The following is a 25,068-nucleotide window of genomic DNA, read 5'->3' on the forward strand; positions in this document are numbered from 1 at the left end:
CCCCACCCACAACATCCTCCTTGTCTTTGTTTGGACATGGTATTTAAGAAGAGAATTTCTGCTATTGTGTTGAGAAACGCAGTGTCCCTGCTTTCTCCAATGTATATATGATATTAAATTTGGTATTATTTTCTCCTCCTAACCTGTCATGTTAATTATTTGGCCAGCCATAAGAACCTTAAGGAAAAGGACAGAGGGAGATTCTCCCTCTTCCCCCGACAATGGTGTACCCGAATTAAAATATCTACCATTTATTATGCAGCTAATCATGTCATGCTATTTAAATGAAACTTAATGAATTCTTCTTCTATAAATTTGATTATATTTTAGACAAACTGATGTATAATTTTATGTAAGTGCATTTTTACTTAAAATGTAAAACTTTTTAGAGTCTGCTTCATTCAGTTTTAGAGGCATATTTTGTATATTTTGGTGTGATTTTATTAATTATCCTTCATAGCAGAGAGGCACATCCTACTCTTTTTCTTGCTGCCCTCTCTCTACAAGGTAAAACTCATCCAAGTTTATTTTGCTTCATAAGGCATAGGCTTACATTGTGATGAAGAGGAGATCATTTCTGAAACATATTTGGAACTGTAGGGAGCCCAGAATTTCAGACTATGCTCAGAATTTTGTGAGGTAACTTCAAAAAAGATGGAACACTTAAAGTTTGCCAGGAAAGTTTTCTGCTACTTCGCTTAACAGTAGTTTTTTTTTTTTTTTAAACAGCTTAGTTCTTAATTCTTTGGAAAGATGAGTGAAGGAGTTGGCAGGTTTAAGTGTACCCTTGATAGAGCTCTCTCTGGGTTACTCTTTCAAAACAACCATCCCAGTTGATGAATATTTAATGGGGACTCTGTCAGTCCCAGAGCTGAGAGAGGCAGTTCTCAAAGCTCCAGCAGGTCCTGGGAGAAGAGAACGCTGGTAACCAGTGTCGTCCGAGTTTGGATGAGGCGTGGTCATTCTCAGGATGTTAGAACTGAGTGGATTTCTCAGATGCAGCCCAGTGACTCCAGACCTGAGCCTTGCTCAGAAGCCAGCTGACTTGTCATTCGCTCTGAGCCTGGTGTCTTCCCTCTGTTCGTGCCCCTTTCTGCCGTTTCTCATGCTTCTCCTGACTCTCTCTCTTTCCTAAACCTTCTTTCTTCTTTTATCTCTTTTTCTTACTTTTACTCTCTATTATATTCCTTATCATTTTTTTCTGTCTCTTATTGTTCTCATTCATTTTCTTTTTATTTTGTAGTACAGTTACTCTGTACATGACTTTCCTCTTAAAATCTTGACCCTCTACAACTCCTATAATTCAGCTAGCTATGTTTTTTGAAGGTTTTATCTATTTTTTATTTTTTCCCCCAAAGCCCCAGTAGATAGTTGTACGTCACAGCTGCACATCCTTCCAGTCGCTGCACGTGGGATGCAGACCCAGCATGGCCAGTGAAGCAGTGCGTCGGTGTGTGCCCGGGATCCGAACCCAGGCTGACAGCAGCGGAGCTTGCGCACTTAACTGCCAAGCCACGGGGCTGACCCTCAGCTAGCTATTTTGAAGAGAGTATATTGATAAATTTCTCTTAGATGTTATAACATGCTGATTCAAGTAAATAAAAACTGTCACAAATGGGATAGGGATGAAGAGTGAATTCAGTTCAGGTAGACACGGAATTAGACAGAGGGAAACTGAGACCTTAGGTGTAGGTGTTCAAAATATTTCCTGATACATCTTTGTAGTTCATTGTTGTGGTAAACTGCACACAGACTTATTTACTGCTGGAGCCCAGATGTTTGCTCCTTGGGGCAGCTCATCAGACCTCGGCCTATAGAAAAGAAGCTAGGAAACATTGCATGCATTTCTAATGTGAAGAACTGTTAGTGTTCCACCAGGAGACACCTTGGGATCTTCCCTGCACTATCTGAATAGAAAAAGAGGAAGAGAAGCTTTTCTCCGTCTACACAAAGCCGGGACCTTATCTTGAGTTTGAGAGGATTGGAGGTGACTGAAAAAAAAAGTGTTCCCGAGTTTGGATTTGCTTTAACAAGAACTATTGGCTGGTTTTGATGTTAAAGGTCTTTATTCAAAATTGACTACCTCTAATGCTAAGTTCAGAGTGGAGATTTGTCAGTATAAGAGAGAAGAATCCCTTTTTGATTAAGTCAGTGAAATACAGTATTTGGGAGAATAGTTATATTTGAAGGCGACTTGTTCATATTCTGTTGCCATAGTGACATTTGTTGGTAAGTGACTACTTCATGCTATTCTCGATGATTTCTGTTTGAAAGACATAGTGAGCTTGATAAATAAATGGCAAGCAATAGGATATAATGGAACACATGAGGAAGCAATTTGGGGTAAAGCTAATTCAGCCTGAATTTGTTTTTCCAAAAGGGTCTGTCGCCTGTACTGTGTATCTGCTTTACCATGTCCCAAAGAGGAGAGTAAATGCGCTTAAGATAAGAATGTAACTTCCCCCTCATTGGCATTTCCTTAAGGATAAGCATTTCTCCCTAGGCTAGGATTTGATTGCTGCAGTCATCCTGTGACCACCCAGATCCAGACAACAGACGTGACACCAGCCATGACCATCGAGACACCAGATCTGCTCCCCTGCTGTGTCCATCAATAGCTGTTCTGGCAGGGCAATCTGGCAGGGTTGATCTCGTGGCTATTGTAAAAGGGCCATTGCAATCACTTGCGATACATGCTCTTTGACGGTATATAACCGCTCTGTACACCCCAATTCTTCGGTGCCCTTCCTTCCTTAGGGAAGGAAGGCCACAGGCCATGGTCCTCAAAAGTTGTCTCATAATAAACTCTCCCCTATTTTGATTTATAGATTGATTATGGATTATTTACGTCGACAAGCTGATGTGCAGGAAGTAGTAAAGGCACAGTGGTACCCGTGTTGCCTGATATAAAATCTTTCCTCCCTCTTTCCCTTCCCAGGATGCCCACTCTTCATGGTGGCACCTACTTCCACGGTGTGATCATTCTTCTGATGACTCCTTTCATTCCCTCTTACAATTACTCAACAAATATTTAAACACTTACTGTATGCCAGGTTTGGGATACACTAAAGAAAAAATTTTCTACAAAATCTCTGTCTTCACAGAACTTGTTTTTGTTGGCTAAGTGAGATAATGGATACGTAGGCAGACAAGTGAATTACATAGTCTATCGTGTGATGATCTGTGTCAAGAAAAAGGTAAGTGACAGGCAATGGGGAGAGCTAGAGAGTGAATGGGTTGCTACTTTAATTAGAGAGACCAGGGAGGCTCGAGCAAGGCTCAGAGGGAAGGGACAGAGCAGGAGGACATGCAGATATCCCAGGGCTGCAGAGAAGCTGTGGAGGAACTGTGACTCGGATGTTGTTGGGCAGCAAGAAGCCAGTGTGGCTGGAGCACAGTGAGCAAGAGGGGAAAGGCAGAGAAGGTTTGAGATGCCGGGGAGGGTGAGCAGATGAAAGAAGGCCCCTTGGCCCATCAAAACTGTGCTGTAAGTGAAATGAAAACTTTCAATGTCATTTAACTATACATTATACAATTTAAGTAGTAAATACCTTTTGTTTTTCTATAGTCTTGTCAAGTACATCAACTAAAATGCTGCTGAATTGGGAATGTCTAAATTATCCCCAGGAGTGACGGCTGTTTCTTGTCAGGCGTCTGGTCTGCACAGCAGTCGGGGTTGGGAGTGAGGTGACAGTCAGGAGACGAACTCTAGTCTTCAGGTTGTCACCAACTGTTTGTGTTATGTTTCATCTGTAAAATGTGGAGGACGGAAAAGATGAGTGGTTTTCAGACTCCGATCCATGGAGCACTGGATATTCCTGAAGGCTCTTGGTTTTTGTTTGTTTGTTTGTTTGATTTTGTGAGGAAGATCGGTCCTGAGCTAACATCTCTCACTCCTCTTTTTGCTGAGAAAGACTGGCGTTGGGCTCACACCTATGCACATCTTCCTCCACTTTATATGGGATGTCACCACACCACGGCCTGACAAGTGGTGCGTCGGTGCGCACCCAGGATCCGAACCGGCGAACCCTGGGCCGCTGCAGCAGAGCGCGCACATATCCGCTTGCCCCACCCAGCTGGCCCTGAAGGCTCTTTGTTTTTTTTCTTATGTTTATAAACTTCGATGCAAGCTTCACGTAGAAGAAAGTGTCCCCTAGCTTTAAAAAGATTCCTGGACTTGGTCCTCACTTAGGTTTTCCAGTATGAAGAATTTGTAGTCTCACAGACGCCCAAAGGCTAGACAAAAGGAGCCAGATCCCTTTTTTCGAGTGTCTCTTGTGACAGTGCTCATTGTCTCTCATTCAAACCAAAAGGTGATTTGTCAATAGTGAGATATAGCATTTGAGACCCCATCCTTCAAGATGGCTGAGTTGTCGTCCATAATTTTACAGACTTATGCTAAGTGAATAATATAAAAAGTGAATGTCTCAGCAGGTACTTTCTGACACAAAATACAAACTAAGAATTGAGAAAAGTAATTATGATTAATGTCTGTCAATAAGGGCATAAGGCTAGTCTAATTTCAAAAGTAATTTATGGCATGAGTGTTAGTCACTGTACATATTAAATATATTGAAATGTATTCATGTTCTCATAGCACAGAATTATAACTGGAAGATAAACTGGATGTTTTCGGCACTTATGGTTAAAGATGTATTTTATTTAGTTTTGTTTTGCGATTGAGGAAATTATAAAATTTATTTTTTAATATATTGCCTATCTTCTTCCTTTCCAACCTAGAATCTCAATCTGCTATTTTGGAAACTCTGAAAAATATGTTCAGATGCTGTTCAAAAGGTAAGAAAATCTTGTTAGGATGTCAAATCCTTTTCTCTCTTATTTATCATAAAATTGTGACAGACTCTCATTTATCTTCCTGTCTGCCCGTCTGACGAGGCCACCTTGTTTCTCTAAGCCTGCAGGGAAATCCAGTCAGGTGGAAGGGGATGTTTTCTTCCACTTAGACTTTGCAGAGAAAATCAGCCTTGAAGTGGAACTGAGCACATGATTTTCAGAAGCTGCATCATTCTGTACCCAGCCAGAACATTGGGCCTGACAACAGCTGGATCCAGCAGAAAACTGGACACACTAGGAGATGTCATGTGGAGATGTGCCTGGCTGGACTAATAGTCACATGGATATGAGTTTTAAAAAAATCTCTCAGAAGTTTACCAAAATCAAATGATATTCTTAAGTTGCTGTAGTAGATGAAACATTAGTTAGTGTCTTTTTAATTTCAACAGAAGCTTTTTTTTTGTTACTAAAAAGCCAAATTTTACGTCTTTTTTCTTATTACCAAAATGGACTTACTATTAAAAAAAAGAAACCTGCAAGAAAGGAAACACTCATATGGAATAGAAATTGTGGGTAGCAATTGCTACTTTTTTATATAAAATCATCTGTTTTATTTATTTACACTTTCTCCCAACTGTGCTTTTGAAAATAACTTAGTAATAGAAATTATCAGTAAGAACAGGGTGTGCTCCCTTGAGTGTGGTCCAGTAGAAGTCAAGTGACTCAGAGCTGAGTTCTAGGCCCAGGTCTGTTTCTGGTTAGTGTGAGACAACGTACTTAGGCTCTCTAGAACGTAGTATTCCTTTCTGTAAAATTAAAGAATTTGATGATTTTTGAGAACTTTCCCAAATATTAAATGACTTCTCTTTTAAAAAGTAGAAAGATCCTTCTCAAACTTATAAATTATCAAAAATTTTTGTGACCTTTCACTTACCAAGAACAACTGATGTCCCTTCAAATATATTGATTGAAAATAAAGACCATAAAATTATATATTTGATAATCTAATAAATGAATTAGCATAAAAATGAACCAGGAAAAAATTAATGATCAATCAAGATAGTACATTATGAAAGTATTACTGTTTGTTACAGTATATAAAATTATGACTCTAAAATAGTATCTTTTTGCTGTCTGTAAGTTTATATTGTTACTCATAAATCACTATTAACCCTATTATGTTTTACAAGTAATAAACTGTCTTGAAAGGGAAAAACAATAAAGCAGCAGCCCTGCATTACACATGAAAGTTGTGCTCCCCCTGGAAGGAAAATGAGGATACAACATTGGTCAAGTACTTCATTTTGTAATCCACTGGTGACTTTCAAAAATATAGGTATTATTGTAATAGTAAAGATATTCTTAAGAATAGTGCCACATATCTGGTTTTCCAGCTTCTTTTTGTCAGAGCTGAGACCTACATCAGGCTGGGGCACTTGAAGAGGCATGGGGGACGCAGCTGAGGGTGCTTTAATTACTATGAGATGATTAGCCAATATCATATAAGCCAGAGAAAGTTTAAAAAGAGGTAAAGGGGAATAAAGTTTGAAATAATTAAGAAAAATAGTGCTTTCAAAATATCCTCTCATTATTTTTATAGCTTTTTATTTATTTTATTTTTTTTTTTTGAGGCATGACTAGGATAGTATGTTAGATTTTTCTAAACCCTTATCTCCAGGGCATATATTACTGAGTTCTTCATTATAAATGATAATGCCAAAGAAAACCTAGACAAAAGTATTCTGTACTATCCACAAGGACAAAACATGTACAACATTGCTCTATATATTAAGAGTCCAGCTGTAATAGTCAAGATATATATTCATGTGTGTAAAATTATAATGATTTTTTAATTTTCTCGGGCTGTGAACCATGGTAAAATATGCAGTAATAAGCAGGAAACCTGAAAAACTAGGTAATTTAAAACACCTGATGTTACAACTAGACCATTCAAGGGTGAAATCAATTTAAAATTCACACCTTCTTCTTTCCTTGTAGCCAGTGAAGTGTCTGGAAGACAGAAAACTCATAAAATTAATTGAGAGTTAACAGTATTTGGAGGCAGTTGAGGTTAAGCACTCAACAATGATGTCCCTTACTTCAGGAGTCATTGACTTTTTGTCATAAGTTTACTTTATACACGGGTTCTCTTCTTAGATTATTTCTGTATGTTTCTTAGAAGAGAGACAGGGAAGGAGAATTAACTATCAATCTACTGTGCGCCAGTTCCTTTACTGTATTACCTTATGCAATTCTTACAGTAATCCTTTAAAGTAACTGTTATAATTCATATTTAATAAAGAAAACCATGTTTACAAAATTGATCAAGGGTAAGAGGGAAGATCTGAACATCAGTCCGTTGAGCTTATGCCTCATATTCTCTCTACTGTGATAAAAAGTGTGCTTCAACATGGGTACTCACCATCTGGCTATTTAATACCGGCTCCTGCAAACAGCATTGGATGAGATGAGATGCGAAGTTATTTCCAAAGATATTCTATTATAGTTAAACTGTACTATTTATGAGTCAGATGTCAAGACATGTTTTAGAGGCATAGAGAGCAACTGATTAGTTCACCTACACATTATTAATGTTTACTATAAGTTTCGTGTGCCACATCGTGTCAACTTTACCAACTTTAGTGCTTCACTGTTCTTTTTGAAAAAACTCAGAATGTCACTTTTCGTGTCAAACACCTTGCTGTTTTCTTTTTATTCACTAGATGACAGTGCTGTATCTCTGTAAATTACCACTGCAGCAGGAAACGAGAGGTCTTAAGCCAGTTTGCTCTGCACAAATGATGGACATAGGAGGACTTCTGGTCCATCAAGGCTGCCTGTGTTATTCCGTGGCCGTAACGGGGATGTCCAGGACTGCTTAGTCAGAGGCACGAAGCAGAGTCAGAAAGCATCCTCTAAATTCTTCTTCAGATGTGAATTCAGGCACCTGTCCTCTCACCTGAGCACACTGGAGTTTATTGAATGTGTTCTGACTCTTACTCTCTCTCTGTAGTTAATGAGTCTGGGAGCTCCATACTGCTAGAAAAAACACAAGACTCATAAAGCCTTTTCTCAACTAAACGGAGTTGAGGGCTATGGTGTTGCCCGAGAGTCTGATGCTTAAAGAAAATACAGTTGGTGCTCAGGCAGAAGGCAAGAGTGTCAGCCACTCCCAGAGGGTTTTTATGGATGCTCCCATGGAATGAGCAAGTTTAAAAGAAAACCACATTGCTTAAACCTCACTAGCTGATTGTTTTATTTTCAAGTAATATGCTCTGAAATCTGCTATGTCTAAAAAACCATTTCAGGCCGGCCCCATGGCTTAGCGGTTAAGTGCGTGTGCTCTGCTGCTGGTGGCCCAGGTTCGGATCCCGGGATGGCACCGACACACCCCTTCTCTGGTCATGCTGAGGCCACGTCCCACGTACAGCAACTAGAAGGATGTGCACCTATGACAGACAACTATCTACTGGGGCTTTGGGGGAAAAATAAATAAATAAAATCTTTAAAAAATATATAAATAAATAACCATTTCATAAAATTTGACTTCTGTTTTTTATTCTCTGGTATTTGAAATTATTATTAAGACTGTAAATCCTTTAACATTCTACAATATACAAATAGGCAAATATCAATTATATTCTCTAAAATGGTTTGCTCCCATGTTAAAGATTAATATATGGTAGCAAAACTGTTTACCATCCAGTTTTTATATTTCCTTCGATACCTACCACAAATACCTTGCACATAGAGGTCAATGCATGTCCAGTAAAGTTAAATAGAGTTGAATCACACTTTATAAGCTAAAAACTTTTATGAGTTCAGTTATTCCTTTAGATCAGAAGCTTGAACCATTTGTTTTTCTCCACAGGTCAACAGTGTTGCCCAGCACAAATGAGTTTTAGACCTTCTCAAACTCAATAGAGCAAAGATGGAACTTCATTCCCCTTGCAAGCCTTACTGCCCCAGAGAAAAGCAAAAACATGTGACGTCTAATTCTTTCTTCACATTCTCATCTCAAATTGTAACTGTTTCCGAGTTGCTAATTGGTTTTCATTATTAAAACCGCCAAAAACTTTCTCATTATTTCTTTCTTTCTTTTTTTTGTTTTATGAGAAAGATCAGCCCTGAGCTAACTTACAATGCCAATCCTCCTCTTTTTGCTGAGGAAGATTGGTCCTGGGTTAACAATTGTGCCCATTTTCCTCTACATTATCTGGGATGCTGCCACAACACGGCTCCACAAGCGGTGCATTGGTGTGCACCCGGGATCCGAACCTCTGCACCCGGGGCCGCTGTAGCGGAGCGTGCTCACTTAACCGCTGCACCACGGGGCTGGCCCCTCTCTCTATTTCTAAAGTTAAAATGTCTAAATCTTTCTCTGGGTTAGTTGGAGTTTCCATAAAATGAAAATGTACGTTCCAGAAAAATCCTTAACTTTCCAGAATAATCTTTAATATGGTAAACACCTTGGCAAAAATGTCACTGATTTTCAATATCAGTGCCTCCGCAAGGGTATCCTTGCATTGTCTCCCCTCCCAACCACCTCTCACTTTGGCCCTCCCCAGGCTCATGGGGTCAAACTGTTTACTGAGCACTAGGAGTTATCAGAGTCTGAGGGAGACTTCAAGGATGACTAAGCCATGGTTTCTGACCCCAACCATCATTCTCCATCCCTGCTTTAACCTCTATTTTTCTTACTCTGGTTTCTACTTTAGTTGTTTACTTGTCTTGTGAATTGTTGTTTTGTGGTTTATAATTACGATGTAAATTCATATTACTTGTTGCCTTAGAGTTTAGAAAGAACTTACATTATACAATGTTTTTTTTCCCAGCCCTTTGATGTGTCTAATACCTTTCAATGAAATTCAAGTGGCTTCTTGTTTTTATGTCTCCATCATTATTTAGAATTATGTTCACCCCACACTTTTGAACTGACCAATGCTGCTTTACTCTTTAAACTTTTCTATGACAAGACTCACGTGAGGAATCCCTGAAGCACCGTCAGCTAGGCATCCCCACATTCCTCACATCTGATTCCTTGATTTGTTCCTAACTAAAGATGTTTCTGAAACTAATACTGAATTGTACCAAGTGGTCATTGTATAAAAAGCACTATCACAGATACCTTAAAGAGAACAAATGGAAAAGAATATTCAATTCCTCAGTTAAGTTCACAATCAAATGAGGCATTGAGGGGACCTGGGGGCACTGATCAGAGCAGGAATCCAAGAGAAGAGTTTTAAGTCAATTTCAAATGAGGTTAAAACTGGAATGAGATAGTATTTTACCAGTTATCTGAAATCATAGGCATTTTTTCTGACCTTTGAGAATTTATTTGCATGCAAACTGTACCTGTGGGGTAAGAGAGTGCTGATATTGTTTAATTTCTTTTTATTATTCACCACTTTGTAATAGATGTGGCTACTCACAATTAATAAATATCATAACGTGGAGAGACCCAACTGCCTCTTGTTATCAATTCTTACACAAAGTTAAAGTTTTAAAGATCAAACTTCATTCTAGTTACCTTTCCACTAGTCTATTTATATAAGAAAGATGCTGAGTTTTAGGAAAATACTTCTAAACACAAATTTTATATGTAATTTCAAAAGCAAAAAATGAGTTACAAATTGGGTGGTAACCAATTTTGCTGCTATATATTAAACTTTAACATGGGAGCAGACATTTTTAGAGAATATAATTGATATTTGCCTATTTATATATTGTAGAATGTTAAAGGACTTACAGTTTTAATAGTATTTCAAATACCAGAGAATAAAAAACAGAACTGCTTCAGTTTTATGAAATAGCTTTTTAGACATAGCAGATTTTCAGAGCATATTACTTGATAACAAAACAATCAGTTAGTGAGGTTTAAGCCATGTGGTTTTATTTTAAACTTGCTCATTCCATAGGAGCGTCAATAAAAGCCCTCCAGCAGTAGCTGACGCTCTTTCCTTCTGCCTGAGCACCAGCTGCATTTTCTTCAAGCATCAGACTCTCGAGCAACACCATAGCCCTCAACTCTGTTTAGTTGAGAAAAGGCTTTATGTGTCATGTGTTTTTTCTAGGGGTATGGAGCTCCCAGAATTATTAAGTACAGGGAGAGAGTAAGAATCTGAACACATTCAATAAACTCCAATGTGCTCAGGTGAGAAGACGGGTGCCTGAACTCACATCTGAAGAAGAACTTAGAGGATGCTTTCTGACTCTGCTTCGTGCCTCTGACTAAGCAGTCCTGGACATCCCCGCTACAGCCACGGAATAACACAGGCAGTCTTGATGGACCAGAAGTCCTCCTATGTCCATCATTTGTACAGAGCAAACTGGCTTAAGATCTCTCATTTCTTGCTGCAGTGGTAATTTGCAGAGATACAGAACTGCCATCTAGTGACTAAGAGAGCAGCAAAGTGCTTTACATGAAAAGTGAAATTCTGAGTTTTATAAAACAGAACAGTGAAGAACTAAAGTTGGTAAAGTTGACACAATGTGGCACACGAAATTTATAGCAAACCTGAAAAATGTGTAGGTGAACTAATCAGTTGCTCTCTATGCCTCTAAAACATGTCTTGACATCCTACGCATACATAGTAGAGTTTAAATATAATAGAATAACTTTGGAAACAAACTTCTCATCTCATCTCATCCAATGCTGTTGGCAGGAGCCGGTATTAAATAGCCAGATGGTGAGTACCCATGTTGAAGTACCATTTTTATCACAATGGAGAGAATATGAGGGATAAGCCCAACGGACTGATGTTCAGATCTTCCGTCTTACCCTTGATCAATTTTGTAAACATGGTTTTCTTTATCAGTTAAATATGAATTATAACAGTTACTTTAAAGGATTACTGTAAGAATTGCATAAGGGAATACAGTAAAGGAACTGGCGCACAGTAGATTGATAGTTAATTCTCCTTCCCTGTCTCTCTTCTAAGAAACATACAGAAATAATCTAAGAAGAGAACCCGTGTATAAAGTAAACTTATGACAAAGAGTCAATGGCTCCTGAAGTAAGGGACATCATTGTTGAGTTCTTAACCTCAACTGCCTCCAAATACTGTTAACTCTCAATTAATTTTATGTGTTTTCTGTCTTCCAGACAGTTCACTGGCTACAAGGAAAGGAGAAGTGTGAAATTGAATTTAATTTTACCCTTGAATGGCCTAGCTGTAACAACAGGTGTTTTAAATCACCTAGTTCTTCAGGTTTTCTGCTTATTACTATATATTTTAACATGGTTCACAGCCGGAGGAAATAAGAAAATCATTATAATTTTACATACATGAATATATGTCTTGACTACTACAGCTGGACTCTTAATATATAGAGCAATGTTGTATATGTTTTCTGCTTGTTGATAGTACAGAATACTTTTCTCTAGATTTTCTTTGGCATTATCATAAATAATGAAGAACTCAGTAATATAAGCCCAGGAGAAAAGGGTTTATAAAAATCTAACATACTATCCTAGTCATGCCTCAAAAAAAAAAAAGCTATAAAAATAATGAGAGGATATTTTGAAGGCACTATTTTTCTTAATTATTTCCAACTTTATTTCCCTTTACCTCTTTTCAATCTTTCTCCGTCTTATTCGCTATTGGCTAATCATCTCACAGTAATTAAATCACCCTCAGCTGAGTCCACCATGCCTCTTCAAGTGCCCCAGCCTAATGTCTATCTCAGCTCTGACAAAAAGTAGCTGGGAAAACCTGTTTTGTGGCACTATTCTTAAGAATATCTTTACACTTGTGCCGGCCCCGTGGCTCAGTGGTTAAGTGTGCGCACTCCGCTGCTGGCGGCCCCGGTTTGGATCCCAGGCGTGCACTGACATGCTGGCTCTCCGGCCATGCTGACATCGCGTCCCAAATACAGCAACTAGAAGGATGTGCAACTATGACATACAACTATCTACTGGGGCTTTGCGGGAAAAATAAATAAATAAATGAAATTATTAAAAAAATGAATATCTTTACTCTTACAATAATAGCTATATTTTTGAAAGGCACCAGTGGATTATAAAATAAAGTACTTGACCAATGTTGTATCCACATTTTCACTCCAGGGGAAACACAACTTTCGTGTGTAATGCAGGGCTGCTGCTTTATTGTTCTCTCCTTTCAAGATATTTTATTACTTGTAAAACATAATAGGATTAATAGTGATATATGAGTAACAATATAAACTTACAAACAGCAAAAAGATACTATTTTAGTGTCATAACTTTATGTACTGTAACAAACAGTAATATTTTCATAGTGTAATATCTTGATTGATCATAATTTTTTCCTGGCTCATTTTTATGCTAATTCATATATTAGATTACCAAATTTATATTTTTATGATCTTTATTTTCAATCAATATAATTGAAGGGACATCAGTTGTTCTTGGTAAGTGAAAGTTCAGAAAAAATTTTTGATAATGTATAAGTTTGAGAAGGATCTTTCTGATTTTTAAAAGAGAAGTCAGGCCTGGCCCTGTGGCTTAGTGGTTAACTGCGCGCGCTCCGCTGCTGGCAGCCCGGGGTTCGGATCCCGGGCACGCACTGACGCACCACTTCTCCGGCCATCCTGAGGCCATGTCCCACATACATCAAGGATGTGCAGCTATGACATACAGCTATCTACTGGAGCTTTGGGGGAAAAATAAATAAATAAAATTATAAAATATAAAAGAGAAGTCATTTAATATTTGGAAAAGTTCTCAAAAATCATCAAATTCTTTAATTTTACAGTAAGGAATACTACATTCCAGAGAGCCTAAGTACATTGTCACACACTAACCAGAAACAGACCTGGGCCTAGAACTCAGGTCTGAGTCACCTGACTTCTACTGGACCACACTCAAGGGAGCACCCCCTCTTCTTACTGGTAATTTCTAATATTAAGTTATTTTCAAAAGCACAGTTGAGAGAAATTGTACATAAATAAAACATGATTTTATATAAAAAAGTAGCAATTGCGACCCACAATTTCTATTCCATATGAGTGTTTACTTTCTTGTAGGTTTCTTGTTTTTAATACTAAGTCCATTTTGGTAACAAGAAAAAAGACATAATGTTTAGTTTCTTTAGTAACATAAAAAAAGCTTCTGTGGAAATTAAAAAGACATAACTAATGTCTCGTCTACTAAAGCAACTGAAGAGTATTATTTGATTTTAGGAAAGCACTGAGAGATTTTTTTAAAAATCATATCCACGTGACTATTAGTCCAGCCAGGCACATCTCCACATGACATCTCCTAGAGTGTGCAGTTTTCTGCTGGATCCAGCTATTGTCAGGCCCAATGCTCTGGCTGAGTAGAGAATGATGCCGCTTCTGAAAAGCATGTGCTCAGTTCCACTTCAAGGTTGATTGATGGAGAGACTAGGAAAGGAAAAGATGAAAATATAACCCTAACCAATGATGTAAAACACAAGATATGAACAGCCGTTAAAAGAATTCTCTATGAAATTGATCAATTCTACTATCACTACACCGGGCTATTTCCTATCAGTAATTTGACACATAAACAAATAGAATACTGTATTTAATGATATCAGTTCTTTTAGTTGTGTGCTTTTCCTTTTAAAACTACATATGCTTATATGTGTTTGCTTTATTTTCAGGTGGTGTCACCGTGTCAAGGCCTCGCGGGCAGGTGGGGCCTTCACTGAGGACCCCCAAGGCCCCCCCTAGGCCCAGTGGTTGTGCATGTGCCCTTGACCTCATGGGTTAAACCCAAGGCCGCAGGGCTCCCATAGTGGCCAGAGAAAGAAGGGTCCATGAGAGAGGTATGCTAGGGGCGCAGGCTGTGCCAACTTCCTCTTCTCAGGTCCCTGAGAGAGAGACAGAGAGAGAGAGAGTGAGAGAACCAGAGAGATCCCTGACCTCTGCATTGTTGCCTCCACTGTTAGTGCCTTGTCACACACCATCCTCCTTCCCCCAGCATCCCCATGCCACCCCTGGGAAGGCACCACCACTGGGAGGCCTGTTCCTGGTCACCGCCCTGCTGTCCCTTCAGGACCAGAACCTAGTACAGGGGAGTTGGTTCAGACAAATATTTACATGTCCCTCTCCATGAGAATTGTCTTCTGCCAGTCTCACATCCCAAACCCCACCCCCAACATCCTCCTTTGTCTTATCTGAAGATAGTATTTAAGAGGAGCATCTCTGCCATTCTTTTGAGAGACTCCATTTCTCACGTGTCTCCCATGTATACATGTTATGAGCCCAATTTAATCAGGCATGGATTCTTTTACTTGCCTATTTGCATCAGGAACATAATTACTAGTTAGATAATTAATTAGAGAATATTCATTGTGAATGAAAGATGTCATTTCTAATAACATAATGGAATTCCTTGAGGCTTTATTCTTGGCACATGTGTAGGATTAAGTCAGGACACACTGTGAGAGTGATAAATAAGTTCTGTATATTTTTCTTCTTCAAGTCCATGGATTTCAGCCACAGTTCATACCCATCTACTTTGCAACAATGAAAAACAATTAAACAATGACCTTGAATATTTTGCCCTCAGATTCATTAGTCTTTAAAGTATTAATTGAACAATTTAAATCTAGATGAGTGAAAGACTATGGAGACTTCTAGAATGTGACGTTAGGTCCTGTAGAATTGAAGAATTGTTTTTATAAAACATTTCTATTCCTTCTTATACCTTGACAATAATGTTACTCTGAATCTCTTTTAAAGAGGATAATGGCAGATTTACTTTAATTTGCACCCTTTTTAAGTACATTTACCTAATATGTCTCAGTCTCTTGAAAACTTTTATCTTTAGCTCAACCTTCATTTAAATCACCAGACCTATTTGATGAAGGCGACATGAACATTTACTCGAAAACTCCTCAGAAAATTACTAATTTAATCTGTACTTTGGACGATCCATTGTAAAACTCAAACTGGATTTACCAGGCCCCTCAAACGGCTCATAACTCTGTGTTTGTACATTTATCTGGGAAGATACTATCTGAAGGTAATTGTCCTTCCCAAATGTTTTCTTTAACTCAATCAGCAATACTTTCAAAGTTTTAATGAAAATGTGGTCAATTTGGTGAAATCCAAGTGACTTTTTTGTTTTTGCATGCCAATGAGATTAAGAAAATGAGTATTTTAATTATTGTTATTGATTTTAAAAATCAAAGATGAAGAAAACAAACTTCTTTGTCCAAAGACATTTCTGAAAATGAAATCGTCTGAATAACTGACAGCTAGCCCCCTGTTTTAACCACTAAACCATAAGAAATGTAATACCGTGGGCAAACACTTGAGCGTTGTCACCTGCAGGAGTCCCCAGCGCTGTTGCCCCATCAGGGCCATGGATCAGGGGAAGGAGCCAGTGGAGGGGAGTCAGCTGTGCCCTCAGCATCCTTCCTTCCTTGGTCAGAACCCAGTCCCAGCTGCTCCCTGTCTCATCTTCTGGGGAAGCAGAGAATTCTTCTGGAGACACAACACACTGGGTGTTAAGGATGTCATCGTTCTTTTATAAACAGATGTTAGATCGTGTAACGGGCTTCTCAGGACAGGAGAAGCCACCTCAAGGGAAGGCAGAACTTCTCCAGGAGCTGAAGGTCATCCAGGGAGAGCAGAGTCAAGGGCTGCACAGCATGAGCGCACTCCTGCTCTCCATATCATGGACACCTCGGTCCCCAATCCCCGACACCCCTCCCAGTGCCCCCGCCAAGGGTTCCTATTGTATCCTCAGAGTCCCGCATAAGCGCATGACCAGTGCTCAGAGTGGCAGAGGGGCCGGCGAGCTGGAGATCCCCGGGGCGCATGCACTGGGGGCAGAGACCCTGATGCGGAAGTGGTGGCCACTGGAGTTTGTGGGGGGGGTGCTCGGGCAGATTCTGGATCCTTCCTCCAGGATTTTCAGCGCGGGGAGCTTTCATTTCTGCAGTGTGGAGGAACACTGGGCAGGAGCGGCGGCGAGGTAGGCGGTGGGCAGTGGGCTCGGCGTGGAGAGCTCCACCACATATGGCGGGAGCGCGGTGTCTGGGGCGGCAGATGGGACCGGGGGCTGAGGCTGCTGGCTGGCTGCTTCAGGTGGGGGAGCCCAACCTCTGTCCCTTGGAGGAGCAGAAGAGGGCCGCTTGGCCAGCCTGTCCCTGTGCCTTGGTGGGTCCCCACCTCAGCGGGGACTCACCTTGGCAGGGCCTCCTGCCCACCCATCCGAGGTGCAGGGGGCGGCAGGGAGTCGCCTGCCCTGTGAGCCCGCCCTTGAGTTCGCGCCCCCCGGGACCCCGTCTAGGCCAGGTCGCGACATCTCTGGGTGAACGCTTTCCTTCGGAAGAGGGCCTGTGGTCAGCGCTCCTCTGCCTGACTCTGCTCAGGCTATTGGGCTCCTCATTGCCTTCATTAAACAAATGAACGGTTCCTACATCCTTGAGACCATCTTTATAGAAAAGCCTGATCGCATTCGCGGTTTCTGATAATTGAGTGTATATTTGCAAGGTGAACTTTGAAGTCTGTGAATTGTTGTAAACTGCATTTAATGAAAGGAGATTTAAACAATCTTTGGTGCAAATTGTGTACCTTCCTAATACTAACTCACCTTCTGTTAACATAGACTGATGACTGATCAATTGATGACTGACATAATGTGAATGGAATTTTGGTTACAGTTGAAAAGATTTTCTTGGCAGTTGGTGCTAAAACTAAAATCGGATAAAGAGGAGGATTTTGGAAGTTGTATATAGTGTCTGTTTTGTCCCCGTACCCATTTAGAATTGTAAGAATTTAGATTTGGAAAGCCCATAGGACAAGAAGTTTGAAATTTTGATTTGACTGACAATGGGAAAGGTCAAAAGGTCAAATATGGTAGAATTTCATTTATATAATATTCTAGAAAAGATAAACCATAGGGAAAGGCAACAGATCGTTAGTTGTCATTAGTTTTCATATTTAGTTAATCATTTAATTTAATAGTTTAATCATTAGTTTTAATATTTCTTATTAAAAAAATACATGTTAATGATAGCATCCTAATTATGCTTTTGGATGATACCAGAAGTTAATAACCTATTAAATTCTGCAGTAGGAAGAAATGACATGTTGGTTTTTGGTGTCTTTGAAGTGTAAGTATTGGCGGTAATGAAACTTTTAAATGAGCTTTTTTGGATTCTGAACTACTGATATTTTTACTAGATCGTGTTGGACATGGCGTGTTACAAGTTTCAAAAGGCTCTTTAAATTATTGTAGCAGGCTGAAGCTATTAAATTATAATGTAAGCTCTTTATAGATGAAACAGGCAAAAATACAAAAAGCCATTCATCGATTTATCTTTGTTAAAAAAATCAAGTAAATCTTACCATATACATGAATGACTTTTGGCTAGACAGACCTGAACTTGACAAGATGGACTCATTGGTATGGGGAACTTCTTTTGGAATGTTAAAATGGGAGAGGATATATAAATTTTACCTGAGGGTGACCCAAGTCGTTATGGCAGGTTTAGTTGCTTTTACACTCTTTCTGAGTTATGATCTTGATTAAAAACCTGGTCATAGACATTCCAAGACATTTGGACCATTTTATGTATCAATATATTAAGATGTCTTATTTCTCTGATACTTTCTGATTTCAGGGTGTCTGGGAAAAACAGTTTCTCAACATAGGTACTTTGGAATATAATTTTTGATTGTTGACTTATTGAATCATAGAATTGTTGAGTTGGAAATAATTTTAGTGGTTTAGAGCCTAACCTCTTCAATTTCTAGGAAATGGAAAGTGAGGTTTCTTGAGTTAAGTCGTCCACAGTCAGACTGATGCTTTAGTGGCAGAGTTGGAACTAAATGCTCAGATGCTTGTCTCCAGATTCCTACTACAGTGCTCTCTGTGCTACATACTATTAAGTAGACAAACCAATGAGTTACCTTCTCCTATCATATACGTAGCCAGCAGGGTCGATTATTTCCCATATGCATTTCTTTCCTTTCTTTTTTAAATAACTACTAACCACAATTAATTTATTCCCCTGTCATGTTTAATGACTATCCTTCTGTGTGTCTCCTCGAGCACACGTGTGGACTCGCTAGAATGGACACCTGCCTGTGATTGGATTGTTGGGCCAGAGGCTGATGTGCATCTGCATCTTGACGAGCTGCAGCCAAATCATCCTCTGAAGTTTTAACAATTTGCATTCCCTCCAACATTGTTTGAGTCATCCTTGCCCTGGGAATTGTCAAATCGGCATTGTCAGATTTTTAAAATTTTGCCATTCTGAAGGGTGAGAAATGAAGTATTTGTTTTCCTCTTTGTACAACTGTTTTGACAAACGCATAGAGCTGTGCAACTACCAAAATTGAGATATGGAACAGTTCCAGCACCCAGAACTCCCTTGAGCTGCTCTTTTGTAGTCAACTCTTCCCCCAACCTTAACCCCTGGTGGCTAATGATCTCTTGTCTTTCTCTATGGTTTGTCTTTTCTGGAATATCATATAAATGGGATCCTACAGTATTTGGCCTTTTGAGACTGGTTTCTTTCATTTAGCATGATACATTTATTTGAGTGTTCATCCATGTTGTTGACTGTATCAGCAGTTCCTTCTGTTTTATTGCTGAATGTAGTATCCATTGTATGAATTTACCACTGTTTATCCATCCATCAGTTGAAGGACATGTGAGTTATTTTCAGTTTTGTCTTTTTGACTATGAATAAAGCTGCTATAAATCTTTATGATTTGAGAAGGCAAACAAGTTTTTGTATGAACATGTCTTCTTCTCCTGGGTAAGCACATAGAAGTGGAATTGCTGGGTCATATGGTATGTGCATGTTTAACTTTATTTTTAAAAACTCTTTGTGGTAACAAAGTCATGGCCCGCAAAGATGTCCTAATCCCTGGAATCTGGGAATACATTAGTTTACTTGGCAAAAGTGAATTAAATTTGCAGACGGAATTAAGGTTGCTGATCAACTGACTTTAAAATAGGGAGATTATCCTGGATTATCCAGGTGGGCCCAGTGCATCACAAAGGCCCTTAAAAGGGAAAGAGAAGCAGTAGAGTAGAGAAAAAGATAGAACAAGGGAAGCAGGGTGAGAGAGATGTCGAGTTCTTGGTTTTGAGGGTGGAGGAGGGGGGCCATAGGGTAAGGAATGTGGTGGTCTCTAGAAGCTTGAAAAGGCTAGGAAATGGATTAAGCTTTAAAGTCCCCCAAAAAGAACCTAGCTCTGCCAACACCTTGATTATAACCCAAAGAGACCCGTGTCAGACTGCTAACCTACAGAACTGTAAAACGATAAATCTGAGTTGATTTAAGCCATGAAATTTGTGCTGATTTGTTACAGCAGCATAACAAACTCCACTTTAAAACTGTTTTCCAAACAGGCTGAAGCACTTTGTGTTCCCACCAGCAATGTAGGAGTGTTCCAGTTACTTTCCGTCCTCATTAACACCTGGTATGGTCAACCTCTTTAATTCTAGTCATTCCAGTATGTACATAGCAGGATCTCAATGTGGTTTTTATGTGCTTTTTCTCGTGATTAACGACCTTGAACATCTTTTCATGTGCTTTTTTGCCATCTGTGCATCTTCTTTGGTGAAGTGTCCAAATCTGTGCCCATTTTAAACTGGGATTTTCTTATTGCCGAGTTTTGAGAGTTCTTTATAGTCCTGTCAGATATGTGATTTGCAAAGGTCTTCTCCCAGTCTGTGGCTTGCCTTCTCCAGCCTCCCACGAGTGTTTTTGTAACGTCTGTGTAACTTAACTCGAGAGGTTTCACATGACCTTATCTTCCTTCAGTGGGAAACAGAGTGAAGTTGGAGCACCTGAGTCCAATCAGACCTTGATCAGAGTTGGATCTGGGTCTCAGTTTTAGTAAACCCAGGCCTTCCACTTTCCCCCTGTTCCTGTTTGCGGTGCTCCCCTCCCCCACACAGGGATCTGGTCCTAAGTCTGGTAGATCTCTGTCTCCTCAGGTTTGGGAGCCCACAGAAAACCTAGCTACGCCCATCAGACATCTCCGTGTAGCTCTCCAGCCTCCTACCTTACATTGTTCACAATATGGCAAATTCCCGGAAGGTCACACTAGCAGTATGTTTGACTTAGGCCACTTCCACCACTTCTGGAGGTTTCACTTTGCTTTGTGGAAGCTTTTGGCCTATTTCCCCAGATACCTATGTGGCCCCAAAACTTAACACAGGTGCTGTGAGGAAGAGCAGTTGTGTGTCTGAGAGCCATTCCTCAAAATAACTTCCTACCCCATCTCTCTTCCTTCCAGCTCTAAAGGATTACATTCCTAAGCAAGGTTTTGAATGTAATACCATGTCGGTCCTTGAGAAGGAATCTCACATTACCTTGAGAGGGAACTTTCTGATCCCAGCTTCTAAGTAGATCCCTAGAAACAAGGTTGCATATGAGTGGAAATCATTACTACAACTGAGCTGAACTATGAATAACACCTATTCCTGAAAATAACTTCGTGCCAGTCTCTCTTCCTTCCAGATCATAAGGCCCACCTTCCTCAACCTCGTTTGGAACATATTGCCATTTCCGGCCTTGAAAAGGAACCACATATTCCTTTAAGAAGGCACTTTCTGATCACTGCTTCTAAGTATATGTCCAGGAACAAGATTCTCTGTAAGTGGCAATCGTTAGTACAACTGAGCTATTCTATGAATAGCATCAATTCCTGGAAAAAAACTTCATGCTCAATCTCTCTTACTTCCAGCTCGTAAGTACCACCTTCCTCGACCAAGTTTGGAACATATTGCTGTTTCAGGCCTTCAGAAGGAATTTCACATTTCTTTGAGAAGTCACTTTCTGATCCTGGGGTTATCTAGATGTCTAGGAACAAGTTTGTATATGAGTGGCAATCATTACTACACCTGAGTTAATCCATGTGTAAAACTCCTTCATGAAACTGTCATTGTGCCCAGTCTCTCTTCCTTCCATCCAGTAAGGATCACAAACCTAAGCCAGGTTTGGAACATATTGTGATTTGGGGCCCTGAGAAGGAATGTCACATTCCTTTGCAAAGGCCCTTTGTGTGCCTGACCTGTATGTAGATTACTATGAACAAGTTTGCATATGAGTGGCAATCATGACTACAGGAGCTAAAGTATGTATAACAGCCATCCCTGGAAATCACTTTGTGCCTAATCTCTCTTCCTTTATCTCATCAGAATCGGCTTGCTCAACCATTTTTGGAACATTATGCTACTTGGGGCCTTGAGAAGGAACCTCATAGGGTCCAGCACCATGGTGTAGTGGTTAAGTGTGCACCCTCTGTTGCTGGTGGCCCAGGTTTGGATACCGGGCACACACCGACACACAACTTGTCTGACCATGCTATGGTGGCATCCCACATCAAGTGGAGGAAGATCGCGATGGATGTTAGGTCTGGGACAGCCTTGCTCAGCAATTACAGGAGGATTGGCATGGCCGTTCACTCAGGGCTGATCTTACTCACAAAGAAAAAAGAGAAGAAACCACATATTCCTTTCAGAAGGAAGCTTCTTATCCCGGCTTCTAAGTAGAAGTCTAGGAACAAGTTTGTATATGTTTGGCAATTATTGATACAGCTGAGCTAAACTGTCACTAACAGCCATTCCTGGAAATTACTTCATGCCCAAACTCTCTTCATTCCGGCTCATAAGGACCATCTTCATCAACCAGGTTTGGAACATAGTGTCCTCTCAGGTCTTTCACATTCTTTTGAGAACAGATTCTCTGATACCAGCTTCTAAGTAGATATCTAGGAACAAGTTTGTATAGGCGTGACTGTCATTACTGGGGCTGACAATGTTGATACAACACCCATTCCTGGAAATCACTTTGTGCCTAATCTCTCTTCCTTTCATCTCGTAAGGATCACAAACCTAAACCAGATTTGGACCATAATGCCATTTTGGTCCTTAAGAAGGAGTCTCACATTGTTTTCAGAAGGAATGTTCTGATCCTGGCTTTTATGTAGATGTCTAGGAAGAAGTTTGTATATGATTGGCAATCATTACTACAGTTGAGGTAAACTTCATATAGCACCCATTCCGGGAAGTAACTTTGTGCCTAATCTCTCTTCCTTCCCTCTCATAAAGATCACAAACCTAAACCAGATTTCGAAGATATTGTCATTTCGCACCTGGACAACAAATCTCACATTCCCTTGAGAAGGCACTTTTAAAAAGTGTATAACACCTAATCCCTGAAATAACTTTGTGCATAATCTCTCTTCCTCCCATGTTGTAAAGATCACTTTCCTCACCCAGGTTTGGAACATAATGCCATTTCTGGACCTGAGAATTAATCTCACTTTCCCTTGAGAAGGAAATTTCTGATGCAGGCTTCTAAGTAGAAGTCCATGGACAAGTTTCTATATGAGTGACACTCATTCCTAGAGCTTCACAGAAGTATGAGTAACGCCCATTCCTGGAAATAAATTTGTGCCTAACCTCTCTTCTTTCCATCTTGTAATGGTGAAAAACCTGAACCCAGTTTGGAGCATAATGCCATTTTGTGCCCTGAGAATGAATCTCATACTCCTTTGCTAAGGCACTTTCTCAACCCCCTTGTAAGTAACAGTCTGGGAACAAGTAGCTATATGAGTGGTAATCATTACTACAACTGAGCTAACCTATGCATATCACCTGTCTCTGGACATGACTTCGTGCCCAATCTCCCTTCCTTCCAGCTGCTACAAATCTCCTTCCAAAAGCAGGTTTATAAACAGTGCCATGTAGGGCCTTGAGGCAGGATCACTCTCAAATGCCTTGGAGAACACAATTTCTTTTCCGGGTTTGAATGTAGATGATATGAAACACCTTGGTATCTGAGAGGCATTCATTACTACAGCTGAGTTGAACTATGTATTACAACCATTCCTGATAGTAACTTCATGCCCAATGTGTCTTCCTTCCAGCTCCTAAGGATCGCCTTCCCAAAGCAGGTTTTGCACAGGGCCATGTAGGGCCTTGAGAGAGAATCTCGCGCACATGCCTTAGAGAAGGAACTTTCTTATCCCGGTTTGTAAGTTGATGGTAAGAAACATCTTTCTGAGTGGCATAACTACTACAGCTGAGCTAAACCATGCATAGCACCAGTTCCTGGAACAAAGTTCAGGCCCAATATCCCTTCCTTCCGGTACATGAGGATTGCCTTATGAAGGAGGGTATGGAATGAGGACCATGTAGTGCCTTGAGACACTCTGACTCACAAGCCATAGAGAGCACACTTACTGATAGCGGATTCTAAGTTGATGGTTAGGATCATGTTTGTATCTGAGTGGCAAGAATTGCTACAGCTGAGCTAAACTAAGTATAACACTCATTCCTGGAAATGACTAAGTGCCCAATCTCCCTTCCTTCCAACTCCTAAGGATCGCCTTCTCAAAACAGGTTTGGAAACAGGACTGTGTATTGTCTTGAGACAGCATCTCACTCATAAGCCATTGACAGCACGTTTTCTCGTACTACATTCTAAGTAGATGGCTAGAAGCATGTTTGTATCTGAGTGGCAGGCATTATTACAGCTGAGCTAAAGTAAGTATAACTCCCATTCCTGGAAATTACTCTCTGCCCAATCTCCCTTCCTTCCAGCTCCAAAGGGTCACCTTCCCAAAGCAGGTATGGAAACAGGGCTGTGTAGGGCCTTGACACATGATCACTCTCAAATGCCTTAGGGAACGGAATTTCTTATCCTGGGTTGGAAGTAGATGGTTAGAAACATCTTTGTTTGTGAGTGGCAATCATTACTACAGCTGAGTAAAACTATGTATAAGACCCATTCCTGGAAACAACTTGGTGCCCAATCTCCCTTTCTCCCAGCTCCTAAAGATCGCCACCCAAAACCAGGTTGTGCACAGGGCCATGGAGGGATTTCACACACATGTCTTAGGCAAGGCACTTTCTTATCTCGGCTTGTAAGTAGATGGAAAGAAACATCTTTCTATCTGAGTGGTAATCACTACTAAAGCTGAGTTAAACTATGTATAACTCCCATTCCTGGAAAAAACTTCTTGCCAGATCTCCCTTCCTTCCAGCGCATAAGGATCGCCTTGGCAAGCAGGTTTACACAGGCCCATGAAGGGCCTTGGGAGACAATCTCACTCACATGATTTAGAGGAGGCACTTTTTTATCCCGGCTTGTATTTAGATGGTAAGAGACATCCTTGTTTCTGAGTGGCAATCACTACTACAACTCGGATAAACTATGTATAGAACCCATTCCTGGAAGTAACTTCATGCTCCATCTCTCTTCCTTCCCACTCCTAAAGATCACCTTCCCAAAAAGGTTTTCCACAGGCCCACATAGGGCCTTCAGAGAGAATCTCACT

General features: G+C 40.2%; 2 long non-coding RNA genes across 3 annotated transcripts in view; one reads left to right on the forward strand and one right to left on the reverse strand.

Annotated features, from left to right (window-relative positions):
• Window positions 1-14,555: 14,555 nt before the first annotated feature.
• LOC131401764 (uncharacterized) overlaps window positions 14,556-25,068 on the reverse strand; it is a 47,598-nt gene continuing 37,085 nt past the window's right edge. Inside the window, exons 1-3 of one of the 2 annotated variants that reach the window (XR_009217943.1) lie at window positions 16,333-16,396; window positions 16,051-16,236; window positions 14,556-14,615 (exon numbers count right to left, since the gene is read on the reverse strand). This is a non-coding gene — a long non-coding RNA (uncharacterized LOC131401764). Of the gene's footprint in view, window positions 14,616-16,050; window positions 16,237-16,332; window positions 16,397-25,068 lie in introns of those variants that run through there. The other variant, XR_009217944.1, reaches the window with a different exon arrangement.
• LOC131401765 (uncharacterized) overlaps window positions 16,686-25,068 on the forward strand; it is a 47,598-nt gene continuing 39,215 nt past the window's right edge. The window contains exon 1 of the long non-coding RNA XR_009217946.1: window positions 16,686-16,729. This is a non-coding gene — a long non-coding RNA (uncharacterized LOC131401765). The remainder of the gene's footprint in view (window positions 16,730-25,068) is intronic.

Source organism: Diceros bicornis (assembly GCF_020826845.1).
Source record: "Diceros bicornis minor isolate mBicDic1 chromosome 13 unlocalized genomic scaffold, mDicBic1.mat.cur SUPER_13_unloc_1, whole genome shotgun sequence".
In the NCBI taxonomy this organism is placed as follows: Eukaryota; Metazoa; Chordata; class Mammalia; order Perissodactyla; family Rhinocerotidae; genus Diceros; species Diceros bicornis.